Source organism: Aedes aegypti, chromosome 2 (assembly GCF_002204515.2).
Source record: "Aedes aegypti strain LVP_AGWG chromosome 2, AaegL5.0 Primary Assembly, whole genome shotgun sequence".
In the NCBI taxonomy this organism is placed as follows: Eukaryota; Metazoa; Arthropoda; class Insecta; order Diptera; family Culicidae; genus Aedes; species Aedes aegypti.
The window spans coordinates 188,000,856-188,015,538 of NC_035108.1; the positions used below are offsets into that span (position 1 = coordinate 188,000,856).

The 14,683-nt window shown below is 37.2% G+C and overlaps 1 protein-coding gene across 3 annotated transcripts in view; it reads left to right on the forward strand.

Moving 5' to 3' along the window:
- Positions 1 to 14,683, forward strand: part of LOC5575936 (lethal(3)malignant brain tumor-like protein 3) — a 55,756-nt gene that overhangs the window by 14,976 nt on the left and 26,097 nt on the right. Inside the window, exon 1 of one of the 3 annotated variants that reach the window (XM_021843468.1) lies at positions 7,406 to 7,576. The exons of the other annotated variants lie outside the window; for them this stretch is intronic. The gene's annotated coding sequence lies outside the window, so the exon portion shown is untranslated. Of the gene's footprint in view, positions 1 to 7,405; positions 7,577 to 14,683 lie in introns of those variants that run through there. 3 annotated transcript variants of the gene reach the window in all.

The following is a 14,683-nucleotide window of genomic DNA, read 5'->3' on the forward strand; positions in this document are numbered from 1 at the left end:
TCTTCTCATGTACTTGTGAACTTTAAAGTAGGTAGGTATATAATTTTCTGGGCATTGGTTTTCTGGGGAGTGAAATTCTGGGGGATGGTACATCCTGGGAATTGGGTTTCGGGGGAATGGTTTTCTGGGGAATGTTATAGAATCGTCTTATAGAAATCAAAAACGTCACATATATTGTACTCAAGGGATCGCGTTCGTAACACCTATGAGAGGTCGTAGAGTTCTCTGCTTTTTTTCCTAAGTAGGTGTTCAATAAAGCATTCGCAAGAACGTGGCCAGCGCAGCTCTCTACTGTTGGAGGATGGGCCAATCTTGTCTAAGGGTCAAGAGTTAGTCCCAAATCTATGTTTTTGGTAACGGACGGGAAGAAGGCAACACTCATAAAGCTGTCCCAGAAAGTATGGGCACGACTTTGATATCAAGAATCACAATATTGTTTCAAACAAATTAATATGTTTATATTTTGTGCTTTTAAATGCTGCCTGTAAAAATTTTGTTTGAATAAATGAACTTTTACGTTGAAATTATTCATTTTAGAAAATCAATTCTTATCCAGCCAGCACAGACCCTACTTTTGTGTTTTCTTGGAACTCAACTAGTAATGAAAGATTTTTCCAAAACCCTTCGTTGTGGTGAGTTCAAGTACATTGTATCTAAGACGTTCCACAAGATTTTTTGTTTATTTTTTTTTTGGCTTTGCTAGAAAACATTTGACAAAATGGTAAAATTCTAAAAAATCGTTAGTTTTTCACTTTACATACTATAATTTCACGAAATCATAGCTTTTCAAGTATTTTCAGTATTAATAAAATTATTTCATTTCAAATTCACCTATATCGAATGTCTATACTTTTGGATAGGCAACGAAAACTTTATATTTTAACATGTTTTATTGGGTATACATGGACTTGGTTTTTACCCTTTCAAAAATCGACCACAAGTAAAATCGGATTTCTATTTTCTATGCACATTTCATATACTTAAGTTTATAATTTCCAATAGAATAAGTGATAGTCTGATTGTTTATCTTATCGGCAGTGATAAATATATTTTGTCAGATTTTTATTGCACGTACTTTATAACCTGGCACAAAATTCGTACAACAAGCGCTCATAAATAACGCGATTTGTGCAAGTAGTTTTAAGAAACAGGCAGCGAAAAAAATGCTCAAAATCTACACTTGCTAAGTAAAAGAATAAAATGTGTGAAAATCAGATTTTTATCTGCATTAGTCTCGAAATGGCAGTAAGGTAAAGTCGTGTCCACATTTTCTGGGACATCCTATACGACAGTCTAGGACTGTACCACCTACGAATTTGTGCGAATTGCTTAACGCTGATGCTAATGACAGTACACTACTACAACAATTTGTATGGTTTAACAATTTGTAACGGTATCAATATCCGGACACTATTCTTCTTCTGTCGAGTGTGGGATCACTGCGTCCATTTTTTAGGACTATTGTGATATACCCTATTACTCTATGTACACAATGTTTTCCAGTAGCAAATGTGCTTCCGGAATACTTTGCGCATTTGACTGAACTTTGAACCATCTGCCATTGATGGGCAGAAGTCCTAGGTTGCAGTGTTGTAGTTCCCCCAATCTGGCGTGATCAGCCTAATAAAGCTAACCACCTCCCTAGGGGATGCGTTCCAAATATCAGCTGGCTGTAAGTAGTGCTTGCCAAATATTTTGAACCTACGATGGATGTGTGCACTGCAAGAGCAGAGAAGGTGTTGTGAGGTTTCGTCCGTCTCATCACAGAAACGGCAATTTGTGTTTTGGACGACACCGATCTTGTATAAGTGGTATCTGCTTGGGCAGTGACCAGTTATTAGACCGATGTATGTTCTGAGATCCCTTTTGTTGAGACCTATAAGTTTTTGTGTTTGTGCCGTGTTTATTGTTACGAACCTTTTGGACTGATTCGCATTGGAAACTGTATTCCAATTTGATTGAATTTGACCGAACAACCAGTTGTTCAATTCCGTGTTTAGTGCAGAGTTTGGAATGCCAAGGAATGGCTCTGGACCAATGAACATATTGGTTGATCCATTCCTTGCTAGCTGATCGGCAATTTCGTTACCCTCTAGACCCGTATGTCCTGGGATCCAATATAGTTTAACTCGATTGCGTTCAGCTAGGGATTTCAGTGCAAGAATGCATTCCCACACAAGTTTTGAGTTGCAAGTGAAAGCCTTCAAAGATTGAAGCGCTGCTTGACTATCAGAGAAAATACAGATGGTGGCATGTCTGTAATTTCTTTTCAGACACAGCTGCGCACATTCCTTGATTGCATAGACTTCTGCTTGAAATACTGTAGGCCACTGTCCAAGAGAGACAGAGATTTTGGTTTTCGGTCCGTATACTCCAGACCCTGTCGAATTATTCATTTTTGAACCATCTGTGTATAATTTAATAGATCCCGGTGAAATGGTGGGTCCACCTCCTTCCCATTCCTCACGAGAAGGAAAGACCACCGTGAATGGCGAGTCATAGTTTACCACTTTTTCCATCCAGTCACTACATTTTTCAACAATAGGATTTATCGAAAATTCGTTTAATATACTGAGGTGACCTGTTAAGTCCCCTGACAGTAGGACTGTTGATCGTTTTAGCCGAAGAGCACTTTTCTCAGCATCCAGCTTTATGAATTGATCCAGCCGGGGCAGATTGAGTATAGCATCTAGGGCAAACGAGGGGGTACTACGAACTGCACCGGTTATGGCAATACAGGCGGACACTATGATAATATCCATCAATTCTCGATTACTTTTTCAAATCGACGTAAGTAACTTTCATACGGTTTTGAGAAAACTAATTGAGAAGAATCACAACCTGTCTTCTAAAACTGCTTTAAAATGAATCACCTTTTTAACATTTTTTCGCCGTGTACATCGCTCAAATTTTGCATACAATCAGATCGCGTTCAAAAACTAGGTAGTTTCTATTATTTTCAACAAAAATAATTATGACAAAATGATAAGCCGTTTCATACAGTTACTTTCGACGTTTTTCTACCAGTGTAAAATCGGCTCAAGTAGTGTTTTGTTTTGATTCGTGGTTAAGTCACTTTGTCTCTCTATACAGCGAGGCGGCGAAAGTAGTGGTTAGGTTGCGAAAGTTGAAAATCTTACTTTCGTCGTTTTGTAAATCCGGAAATTAAACGTTCTAAAAGTGAAAAATTTAGTTGGGTAGGAGCGGAACATGTGGAATTTCGCCTGCGAAACACGAAGCTTCAATAAAGTAAGTTTATTCACTTTTTTGACTTGAGACTATTTGAATAAGTTTTCGAGAATTAAAGGAAAAATTTATATATTATCATGTTAAATTTTATATTATAATTTTTGCTTTGAACAACGCTGATCGTTTGACAGTTATTTATTATCTAGTTACCATTTGCAATTAAATAAAAATAACAAACCAAAAATGTTGCTCAAGTTGAACGTCATTTTTACGCGGTGCAAGTGATTTTGTTGATAGCGTCCACGAACGCACTCACAACGTTTGGCTGTGAAATTACACGGTTCATGTAGTGATTTTAAAATAATTGTGCCCAAAGTGATTGCTAAAGAGATTAGTGACAAAAAATTACAGAAATATGGACGAAACAAGCATTTAAAATAGTGAAAAGATCTACAAAAAGAGGCTGTTCGGAATTGGAGCCAAGTGTTTTAAACCCGGACATTGAAACCTAATGTTTTATTCACAAGGCGTAAGAACATAATTCACAAGTCAAGAGGAAAACATTCAAAACAATCAATATATGTGGGATTAGTGATGAAAAATATACAGAGCATAGTGTTATGCAGAAAAATTGAACTAATAAGTGATTGTTCCAGTTCAAATCACAGTGGTCTCTGTCCAGGTAATCAAACCACATATTTGCTCACATTTTAATGTGTTTTAATCATTAATAAACGTTTGAATTGCTCAAGTTTGTAAGAGAGTGATAAATTCAGTTGTTTAAAAAAAAAATTAACATTTTATTATTAATTAATTGTACGTTAATACATAGCTGTCCGGATTAATAGACATGATTTGCTGCAGGTGTCTGGATTTAAGGACAAAACAACCTTCATTGTTTCAAGTATGTTTATAGTTAAATCTTCAAATTTATGGAAAAGTGGTTCATTTTCGTTTAGATTAAATATGGAAGTATTCGTTGCATAAAAACATTTTAATATTTTTCGTAGAAAACCTATCCAAAATGGATTTTGAACGTTCATGGCAGCTTAAGTGTCCGGGTATTGATGCATCACGGTAAACAATGTTTATTCTTTAAAATAACGTCAATGAATATTGAAAAAAGGCCGTACGATGCAACTTTGTCGCGATGCTTTCACAAGACCGCTAGACGGCTCTGACGTCCATCTTCCGGACGCACGTAGTCAACTGCTTCGTATTCTTGACCCGGCAATTATTTTTGTAGACTAGAGGACTGAGGAAGCCGAAAAACGCAATGGAACGAGACTGGGGCAAGTTGGTAAAACCGTCCAGAACGCTTGCAGAGTGGTTGCTCCGATTGAACCAAGGCTGGTTCATTGTACTCTGTAGCCAGAGGAGTGAAGAGAAACATGCCACCCATTTTTAGGGAGTCCAGAGAGTTATTCTTTTGGAGAGAAAAAAAAACATTTACGCAGTTAACGTTAATTACAGAAAAGTGTTGAAATCATTCTGAAAAGTTCTTTCACGAGCTTGTTTCCGGAGTTCATGGATTCGGATAAACTACCAGTCTTTCGACTGAAATCGTAAATTGAAAATAGTAGCCTATACTAAGCTAATATTTATCTCGTAAATGAACATGAAGGAATGAAATCTCCAATGCGCCATCTTATTGCACACTTTTGGAAATCAAACATTATTCAGGACAGCACAAATAACATACGTTTAAGTCCGATTGTAAAACTGTGTAAGACAATTAACGATCATTTTGAATGGCAACACAAGAAGCAACATCGTGGTGGCGCTGTCATCGCTAAGTACCCATGACGATGTCAGTGGTGAATATGAAATATTTCAAAATACTGATATTCACCACTGATTGACGCAATTCGCTGTGTGACGGCGCTAGTGATTGCAAGGAGTTTCAATTTGAATATTTACACATCTGTTATCCGTGAGGACAGTAACTATTGAGAAATATTTCAAATTACTGCTGTTCACTACATTTTAATTTTACCCAGTATTTGGCTCTGTTGACATCCACATAGAACGTATTTGCAGTTCTAGTCATTTTTATTACTAACATTTGTAGTTTTGAAGTCACTTTTTAGACACTATTCGGACCAGTTTGGTCACGAAAGTCACTGTTATGTTGCTGTCCGAACGCTACCAGCCCTGATTTCAGGTCACAAAACATACAAAATCACAAATACTGCTATAATTATAAATGTACGGATGAATTTGATATCTGGTATGATTATTCCATGTAAAATATACTCCCAAATGTCTTAGTCCCAAATGAACATGGTAGTTGAATTTGAAAAATAATTTAAATCGTGTAACAACTGTTTTTTGAGGCCCAGATAGCGGTAAACGCGCAGCTATTCAGCAAGACCCAGCTGAGGGTCGTGGGTTCGAATCCCACCGGTCGAGGATCTTTTCGGGTTGGAAATTTTCTCGACTTCCCTGGGCATAGAGTATCTTCGTACCTGCCACACGATATACGCATGCAAAAATGGTCATTGGCATAGTAAGCTCTCAGTTAATAACTGTGGAAGTGCTCATAAGAACACTAAGCTGAGAAGCAGGCCCTGTCCCAGTGGGGACGTAACGCCAGAAAGAAGAAGAAGAAAAACTGTTTTTATTAAAAAGTTATTGATTTCAAATCGAGTTTTCTCTTGCCAACCGAACTAAGACAAAAAAGTAAATGTGACGTTTTGTAAGGCAGCTCAAGCGATTCCATTTGTGGGTTTTCATTTATCTCTGGAATCCCATGGAAATGACAAGAAATTTTACAAAAATTATTATTTCTCCAATAATTATTGAAAATTATCACTCCAAATCCGGGAGGTTTTTGTTAAGGAAATCGTAAAGCAATCACCAAATTAACTTTTTGGAAAAAATTCTGATGAACTTATGCAAGGTATTCTGAAAGAACGCCTGGACTCTTAAGGAACTCGAGGGAGATTTTAGGTTGGTTGGTTTGACTTTATTAACGAGATTTTTAGCCCTGGGCTAGTTCATCTCGAGACCAACGGCTTTACTTCGCTTCCGAAGGAAGTCGTCACTATAACTTTTTACGTCATAAGTGACTATGTCGGGAATGGGATTCGATCCCCAGGTCCTCGGCGTGAGAGGCGAGTGTTCTAACCACTACACCAGGTCCGTCCCCAGGGAGGTTTTACTGATTGATGGCTAAAATAATTATTTGGTCTAGGCCGAAATGCCTGAACAATGATTAAGGAATGATCTTCTTCGATAACATAAATTATTGCTGTAATATATGCTGGTGCGGGGCCTTCCTTAACCGAGTGGTTAGAGTCCGCGGCTACAAAGCAAAGCCATACTGAAGAAATCCAGGTTCAATTCCCGATCGGTACAGGATCTTTTCGTAATTTAAATTTCCTTGGCTTCCCTGGTCTTAGAGTATCATCGTACCTGCCATAAGATATACGAATGCGCAAAATGGCAACTTTGGCAAAGAAAGCTCTCAGTTAATAACTGTGGAAGTGCTCATAAGAACACTTATCTGAGAAGCAGGCTCTGTGTCAGTGAGGACGTTAATTCCATGAAGAAGAAGAATATATGCTGGTGTAGATTCTTCAAAAGTTCATTCAAGCTTACTTTAGAAGAATTTATGGAGCTTTTAGATGGAAACGTAAAAATTGATAATTGCATAAAAAATAAAAATATGTAATTAAAAGGTGGTTGCATAATACGAGAAAGAAATATAATCATCAAAATAGATTATTGGAGAATTGGATTGTATTTTTTTAAATTTCTGCAGTATTTATTGTCGCATACTGCAATCGAACTATGACGTCGGCCCGACAGCCAACGGCTCATCTAGGTGTGAGTTGTGACTGTCACGTTGCCACCGTTTGTTTCGCTGGGCCGTTCTTTTTATTCGCTTCAACCACGAATCGTCATTAGAGAATTCTCGCGGAACATTACTAAAGGACCTATGTACAAATGAGAGATTCTCTTCTCTCTCGTTCTCTTTCGATTATAACAGTGGAATACTAAAGATTTTGGGAAGTTTTTCACTATAGATCGAAAGTCAGTTTCCTTGACTAGCATTTCATACAAAAAACGCAACAGAAGAGGTTAATGTGACACAGTTATTAATGAAAGAGAAAGTAAACAAAGAGAGCCTCTCAATGTTAGATAGGTCCTTTAGTAATGTTCCGCGAGAATTGTCTTAGGCCGCAGCGCACAAATTGCTGAATTCTGCTCTGGGTTGTTTTGTTTTTATGTGCAGTAAATAAACACAATCGTTTATATTTAGGCAGCGCCTTGCCAGCTCTGCGAGGGACGCACACGATACATTGTACATGTCTCTGCTTTGCAAAACTGCGTTCATCTCGAGATAAGGAATCAATGAACCTGGTGTTTCCCTTTGGCTGTGGTAAGTTATCAACGAACTCAATGATATTGGGGTAGCATTCATTAGAGGAAAAATAACGTTTAGGTCTGCAGAATTGGTGGTGGTCTTTTAATTGCTGGTTAAGGCTCAAGACACCATCATTCAATCATCAGCAATCATCAAAAAATAAAAACCAGTTTTTTCGTTCAAATTTGGAGAAACCCTTATGAAAATCTATCATCGCATTACAGATAGCCAGTGCAATGCAATGATAGATTTTCTTGAGCATTGCTTCAACTTTGAGCGAAAAAACTGGTTTTGAAAATTTTTAAAACGATGATGGTTATTTTCCTCTTAAATGAGTAAATGATCCAATAGAAAAGAAAAATGAGAAAAACTACGAAAATTACTGCCTGCAGTTGTGTTCAGAATACTAGTAGTGAAAGCCGATTAGCATACAAAACGTTCAACTCTGGCGTGTTGTAGCTTTGTTTGTCTATGAGCAATCAACGTGCAATTTTGACACAGAACTACAAATATGCTGAAATTATTATCACTAAAATTTTCAAAGCGCATAAGAAATCCCTCAAAATAATATAGATTGATATTTGCTGTACTTTTATGCTGAGGATTGATCAGAGTTATCCTAACCTCTACCCAAACTAAGTAGGATTAAGCTTGTTGCAGTCCTAGTATGAGAAAAGAGAGCAGTGGAAAACGGCAGACCGGTGATATCTAATAAGAGTCGCTAAAGCATAAGCATGATTGACCAGAATAATCGAAGTTGCACAAGGAACCAACAGATGTAGCATGGGAGTAGCTTTCCATCCATGTACCATGACCCTACCGTTATGGATCAAAAAGTGTGGAGTCCAACCTATAAAATTCAATAAAACGACATGGAAAACGTAAAATTGTAATTTAAAAGCACGAATTAAATCGTTTCAAACTGGAACTTCGGTTAGTGAACTGTTTTGAGTGTAATACTTACATAGGATTGCATAAAAATTAAAAATTGTATCGTGTTCTGAAAACCATATTATGGATCAATTTTCATATTATGGATCAGTGTGCAAAATCAAGAGATTTTCAACTCAATACATCTGTATTACATGAATTGGCGAAAGTTAACAATGTGTCACATATTACTGCAAAAAATAGCAGTGTTAGAGTTAGAAACAAGGATAAAATGCCCTTTTTTGTGATACTGCATTATAGTTACTGAGAGATGAACTGTTTTCGCTCCACACCAAGTTTTGCACTCATTTTTGTCTGCTATAAAATGAAATTTACAAACCTTGATGTTTTATTAGTTTTATCCTTAGTGCTATTCTCTGAAAATGTCGAATCCAATGCTTAAAATAGCAGAAATCTACATTCTTTGGAAGTGATCCATAACCGTGGTAAACGATAATTTCCTGGTCCATATTATGGATCACTAATTAGAAGTGCTAATGTTCGGTATTTAGAATCAACAATCAAGAAATAGTAGTTTACGGAACAAGTTGCAGAATGATGATTTTTACAGCACGAGTCGTAAAATTATCTTACGAGGCTTGCCGAGTAGGATAATTACGACGAGTGCTGTAAAAATCGAGTTCTGCAACGAGTTACGTACAACATTTTTTGCAATTTCGTAAAAGACCACTTGAGGGTATCAGAAATTATATCGGAATGCATCCACCATTATTTTACAATTTCTGAGAAATGGTTGTGTTATGATTCATTACGCAACTGAAAACAGTTGCGTAATGAGAAAGCGTTACGTAATGAATCATTACAGCACTGGTTTCAGTTAGGTAATAACTATTCCCGCACTGCATACTTCAGTGCAGGAAAGTAGGCCGTTTCATGGCAGATTGGCGTGATGAAAAACAGCCTATTACGATGAGAAATTGCAAAAAATGTTTTCCAAAGACGAATTCATACTAAATCGGAACAAACGAGCATGTTTTATGCTATAACTTTTGAATTTTACCACCTGTGGGAGCTTATGAATGCTGACGGCACTGCCCATAACTGCATATCAGTCACATTCGATATTTTTGACAAATTGGAGTTAATACCATGGAGAGTCATCAAATGATAAATACTTTCGATCGGAAATGTGAAATCTGTGAGTTTGTTCTAGAAAATTCGAAAAAAATACCAAGTTGTTTTGTCACATTGGTAATTATAACCGCATAACAGTCACATTGAGATTATAAATGAGCCTCGTAATATAATAGCAATGAAATTTCTCTCAGAATTATTTTCTGACTATTCACTTAGTATGTGATATGAGTTGTACAAAGTATCAGCCTCAAATAAGCTCTTTTGAGTTTCTGGTAATTTTTAGAAATTTTAGTTTCCTCCCATACTGCCATAAAATGCACACTTGGTATTCCATTTACTCAATGCCTAATTTTGTCGAATGTTATAAATGTGCAGTTATGGGCAGGGCACTTCTTACAGAAAACGACCATATAATGATAACTGTGTGGTATCAATTGAAAATATGTCAAAAACACCGTTATTTAGCGGTTGAATGTTGTGCTTAAGGACATATAGGAAGGAATCCCTGTCATGGAAGGAAAAATGGCTTCCTCACACATACAAACGCATTTGACGGTGGTTTGCATTTTTTCTCAAATTATTTCTCTTACCTATAATTAATCACTCCCAAATTGCTAAAGGGACATCCGAACACTGCAACCTTACAATTTTCATAGTTTTGCAACTCGTAACTGTTCAAATTTTCACGAATCGTGCTAATTTTCAACACGAGCGGCGAACATTGCTACGTTTGTTTACACTTATTCACCCGCAACCGGAGGACACTTTTCGCGCAATTGTATAATTTTCGCCACACGTAGACCATCGTACACAGTTTACTTTCTTTACTCGTTTATTAAAGAACACTTCAGAGTTGATTTCTGAGAAAAACAACTTAAAACTTTGCAAAACCGTGCTTAAAACAATCACCCGATCACAACTTTTCGCTTTTTTCATTTTTCTAATTTTGGGTCGGCTGATCGCTAGCAGTGTTGTCAGGAATGTTGATGATTGAGTACAACATCAAGCAATATTATTCAGTCGAAGTGAAAAAGACTCAAACTGATGCAGTTATTACTGGCAACGTAGTATTATTAATTATAACTTCACTAATACCAGCATTTACGAGAATATTTCTTGTGTACCACTACTTGCAAACATAAACTTACGGATTCAACGGAGTTTCACCTTAACATTACAAATGGTAGAAGACAAATAGTATGACATGGGAAAAATATGTTTAACGTCAACGTTTATGTTTTGAGTGAGTTATTTGATGTTGAACGCCAAAGTGATCCGTAACTGTGTGGGCATGGTACACTTTCGAGAACCCCAAAATTATAAAGTCAATAACGGCGCCGGCTACGTCCTTACGGCCATCGGAGAAATGAAGGATTATGAGTGTGACATCCATTGTTACTAGAGACCGAGATCATCTCTGCAACTCCATGGTTATCACAGGAAGGAATTTGTTAGTGGGATGGGTTTAAAAGCTACATAATCAGGATTTACCTTGGTAAGTGATGCGATTCATGCAGCCTCAGTTTAAAAAAGTCACACATAAGACACTAAAGACAACGTGAACCTGAAGTTGTTTCTGTAATTACAAGAAATAGGGTGCAGGACCACATGGGCACTTTGGCATGGGGGGTTTTCCTTGGCGGAATCGTCTGAAACTTTGCAGTAAGAAGCGCTCCAGTACGACGCATATAGTGGCCAAATATGAGCTCTGTCGCTTTCAAAAAAGTGAATCAAAAGTGCCAAGAATAGGATTCGACTCCCTAGGTAAATGAAATGGTATATTATGTTAAACATAAAGAAGAGTTTTTGTCGACACTTATAGTGACGAACCATTCATATTTTGTTGAAATACATAAAGAGTGGCATCGTTGCAGGCGTTGCAGAATTCGCTCTCATTTGAGTATGAAGCACGATCAAAGCAAGCAAAGACAAACATCCCATCTGTTGCGGTCCACGATCGTCGTTGTATCGTAAGGTGTAACAAGTCTGATAAATGGAAGCAGCGAGCGAGAGCCCCAATGAGAGAGCGATGATAAAATCCATTTTTCTCGCTTATTTACCGTTGGGGATAGGTGTTTTTCTTTACTGGCACGATAAACAATCCACGAACTTCCAATAGCAATAGTGTCCTCCAGGCTTGGAGCATGTTTAGAGGGGTTTTATCATGCACTACTATCCCCACAATCTGATCAAAGTTGTAGCAGTATACGATAAACAGTCTCTCATAATGTGCAGCATGTTATGATAGTTACAGAGAGCGATACGTGAGAGATTCTCTCAATTTTCTCAGGACTCAATCCCTGTATCGTTGTCGTGATAAAAACATGTTTTATAATAATTCAACATTTAAGATAAAAGCATGGCTCACCAAATTAATCATCGATCCGTGACTGATCAGGATCAAAACGCACTCCGAATGACAATTAATATCAGCATCATAAAGAAAGCGAGCGAAAATTTTTAACGTCCGTATCTTCGCGCAGGTTACTACGATCCCCGATATCTATTAAGAGAGTAGAAGCATTAACCTAAGAATGCTAATGTCGCTGCTGTTCGTGTTACCAACATCTAGTTTGCCACGAACTGACAGCGTGAGTATCGGGCATCAAAGTGTCAAATTAATTATAAGAACCAAAACAACGACATGGTATTGAACAAACAATGAAAAGCCATAATTTAAGGTAATAACAATTAAAATCAGTTTTATGACAACAGCGCCACTAGCGTTCTACTACTAATATTTCTATTATTAAGAGTCGTCAAAGACGAAAAAGCACAGAACACACTGTGTAAAACGCATGATACCAAACCGATATCTTGGATGATTTGGACGTACCAAGCAACTGTCAATAAATATTAGAAACTTCGCAAAGTTGCAACGGCTGTGAAGGTCTGCTGAATTAAAGCTACCGTCGTGCGGGGTGACATTGGTCCATAAGGGTGACTTTGGGCCAACATTTTTACAGCAAACTGATGTCAGAATAATGGGAACAATGTGTAAAGCTTCAAGAATACGTTACACATAGTCAATAGCTGGCCATAGATTAGTTTTTTTGGCGTTCATACCAGTCATGAGATTCATCGAAAGAGGCGGTCAAAGTCACCCCCTAGGCCCAATGTCACCCCGCATGGTGGTAATCCATATGTATTTTCGGCTTAACTCAATGTACTATAGTACATTCTTTAGGTTTTATGGACGCATCAATAAATCAGGACATTCAAAGTTACGAATTAGTCTCTTTCAGGTCAAAGCAGATGTCAGGTACCCTAACGATCTGAACATTGAAACATGTTGGATTGTTTCAAACATGTCTATGCTTACGGGTCCGCCATTCGTGTTTGGCCCTTCAGACAGAAGTATGATTGAATGCAAATAGCCATATAATCTTGAACAAAGCGTTTTGTTAGAACTGTCCATTGCTACCGGTGGATACTTTGCTACACTAAATGGAAACTTCATAGCATCATATCATCACAGAGAATAAACTCCACGAAGGCCCGCCTCTTATTTAGTGAACATAATTGATTCATTATCTGAGAAAAACATAAGGGGGAGTCAGGCCAATGACCACGGTCCATACAAATTTTATTTTTTTTTTGTATGGACAAATGGCCACGAGGGGGAGGGAGGAAGTCTGAAAATTTAAAGAAATGACCACGTGGTTAATGGATAGCCCCTAACAGTACTGATATTTTGCCACGTCATCCTCGTCCTGCTGTTGAAATTTCCTCAGGTCGCTTCTTCTTAACAACAAAAGGATTTTGAACAAAGAGGTTCGATCATTAATAAGGATTCTCGTATGTTCCTTGAATACCGGCAATTACAAATCCTTGAAGAGTTAGTATATTCAGAAGTCTTTAACTCATTTTTAACTTGTGTCAAGTTTACTTTTCGCTGGAATTCAAGTCTTTAAGCTATAATATTAAGTTGTTAATGTTGAATCCAAAGACTATTACCTGTAACAAAGACTAAATGCTGCAATCCCTTAAATAACCTATCGGTCTGGTATAAAAAAAAAGATAATGCTAGGATTCGACTAGGTTAGGATCAAAAGCTTTCGGTGCCTGATTCTTCGAAAGCCTTGCTTAAATTCTCGAAAAACTCTTAAAAAATGCCATGAAAAATCACTGGATGTATAATACTTAGAGAAATGTTGATTTAAATGCAATGGATTCAAACATTTCTTGAAGAATCTTTGGAGTTATTTCTGGGATTATTTTGAAAAAAAAATCTTGATTGATTTCTCCAACAAAAATAGAGTAATGCGTGAAAAATGATTGAATGAATTTTTCAAGAAATCATTGGAGAAATGCCTGAAGGAAATTTTTACTCTTTTATTGGAATTAACGGATATTGAACTTATATTGTAAATCTGTAAACGAGTAGCCGAGATTTCAACAGCTGTGATCTCAATTATTATACACTGAATCTTGGTACTTTCGCTAGGATCTAGTTAAAAGAATTGAATTACCGACCTTTTGGCAAATAGCCCGACCAACCAGTCTTCATAATTCTTCATAGATCTTTGACCAACGATGGCGATCGCTAACGGTTCAAAACGAATTTATATCGATCGTTATCGAAAATCACTGACTGGTTGACCGGGAGGCCATCTGTTTTATTGAAGTCAGAAAAATTTAATAAATAAAATAGAAAAACTGTCGAATGACAAAGAAAGCTTTCTATAGCTGTGAAAGTGCTTTTAGAACACTATGCTGAAAAGCTGGTTAAGTCCCACTGGAGTTGTAATACCGATAAGGAAAGCAAAACTTTTCAACAAAGAAGCGCAATTCATCACACGACGCAAATAATAGATAACCTAACCTTATTTTTTCACTATAAAATCACGTAAAATTTTCGCTTCACACACTAGGTATATTCAATTGAAATGTGCCAAATCTGCAAACAACATCATGAGCACACGCCCGTTATTACAGTCAGCGCAGTAAAGCGACCACCATGCATGCACATATCTCATCTGTCGTCATTCGCTCTCGATAGGGATTGGCATAATTTAGAATCGCTAAAATATTGCAGTGAAGGCTCCACATCTTTTTTGTTTAGATACCTGTACTAATTAAACGAAGATTGGG